The sequence below is a fragment of the Choloepus didactylus genome, chromosome 6, assembly GCF_015220235.1.
Source record: "Choloepus didactylus isolate mChoDid1 chromosome 6, mChoDid1.pri, whole genome shotgun sequence".
Classification (NCBI taxonomy): domain Eukaryota; kingdom Metazoa; phylum Chordata; class Mammalia; order Pilosa; family Megalonychidae; genus Choloepus; species Choloepus didactylus.
In genome coordinates, this window is record NC_051312.1 from 81,782,505 (window position 1) to 81,784,277 (window position 1,773).

The window sequence follows — 1,773 nt, forward strand, 5'->3', positions numbered from 1 at the left end:
GAAAATAATTCCATCCTTTCATATGTTCCATTTCTAAGCTCAAATCCCTATCCAGCAAAAGATTGACTCCAAATTTTGCCTCACACTACCGCAAAGAAAAGAAATTTTACCTATTTGCCAATGCCAATCGTATTGCATACTATCTATGTGAATTTTGAATAGTTAATGTCCCTGTCTTAGTTTCAACATGTAAAATTGGACTACTCTTCCAGCCTAAATCAAAAGTAGCTCCATAAATTATTTGAATTAAATAAATTTGCTCTTATATCTCCTTACTCTAGGATATTTTAAAGCTAGGAAGTTATGATAGAAGCAATTGCAACATTTTCTGTGAAGGGAAATGTAGAGCTTATAAAGTGTTCTAGAATGATTACGCACCAAATGTGTCCAAGAAGTTCTAAGGAGGAGATCTTCATGAAGAAGAAAGATAATTCAATGGTCAAAACAACAGAGAGTTTTATGTCTTCTAAGACTGATCAAGCCCAACTCCTTTGACTGATAATAACCTTATGAAACCTTGGCAAGTCTGCTTTGTCTTGATGCTATAAATAATTGGGTTGAGTACTGGTGGGACCAAAAGGTAAATATTGGCCATAATTATGTGGAGTATGGGGGAGGAGTGTTTTGCAAAGTGATGCACTAAGGATAGGCCTATCATTGGCATGTACAGAATGAGCACAGCACAGATGTGGGAGGCACATGTATGGAGGGCCTTGAACTTCCCACCTTGGGATGCAGTGCCTAGCACAGAGTGGAGGATGAAAGCATAAGAAAAAAGGATTCCCAGAGAATCTACACCTCAACAAAATGCAATAAAAAATAAGCCATATACAATGTTGAAAGAGATGTCAGCACAGGCCAGCCGGATCACATCCTGATGCAAACAGTAAGAAGTGGGAAAGAACATGGGAGTGACAGAAGGAAAATGTGGGAATGTGAGTTACAAGGGCAGGGAGAACAGCAGAGCATCTGACTACAATGAAGATCCCTATATAAAGAATGCGTCGTGGGGTAAGTTTACCGGAATACCTCAAAGGATCACATATGGCAACATACCTGTCAAAGGCCATGGCTAGGAGCACAGATGACTCCATCAGAGAAAAAGTATGAATAAAATACATCTGGGCTACACAAGCATTGAGCTCAATTTCTGGAGCATCAAACCAGAAGATTTTTAATACAGTGGGCAGTGTGGAGATGGAGATGCCCATGTTAGTAAGGGACAGCATGGCCAGGAAGTAGTACATGGGCTCATGGAGAGTCTTGTCAGTGTGGATGATGTGAAGGATGCTACAATTGCCCAATATTCCAACCAGGTAGAGCATACAAAAGGGGATGGAGATAAAATGATGCCCATTCTCATAGCCAGGAATTCCAGTGAGGTAGAATGAAGCAGACTGCCCAATACTGGAATTTGAATCTATCATGACGATGTTTCAAGTGGCTATTTTCCTACCCTAAAATAGCATGTTCCTAAATGAAAAGAAAACACACAGAAAAGGAGACGATAACAATTAATATTTTCTTATTAGGGTTTTTTCTTAACTTATTGCTTTGTACAGAACCTACCTATATTCTTTACAAAATGTCCCTTTGTCAAATATTTTGAAAACTTATTTCAAGTCACACCCTCTTTCTTAATATATTACTTCATAATGCTTTAACATATCTGACTATAATGTAGCCATCTGTAATGCTTCTGGATTTTGCAACATCTCTAGAAAGTTCTCACCCCCCTCCCAGTTTAGAATATATTTTCCTATATTTTCTACT

General features: G+C 38.4%; 1 pseudogene; it reads right to left on the reverse strand.

Moving 5' to 3' along the window:
- Nucleotides 1–466: 466 nt before the first annotated feature.
- LOC119537116 lies at nucleotides 467–1,427 on the reverse strand (annotated as a pseudogene).
- Nucleotides 1,428–1,773: the final 346 nt, after the last annotated feature.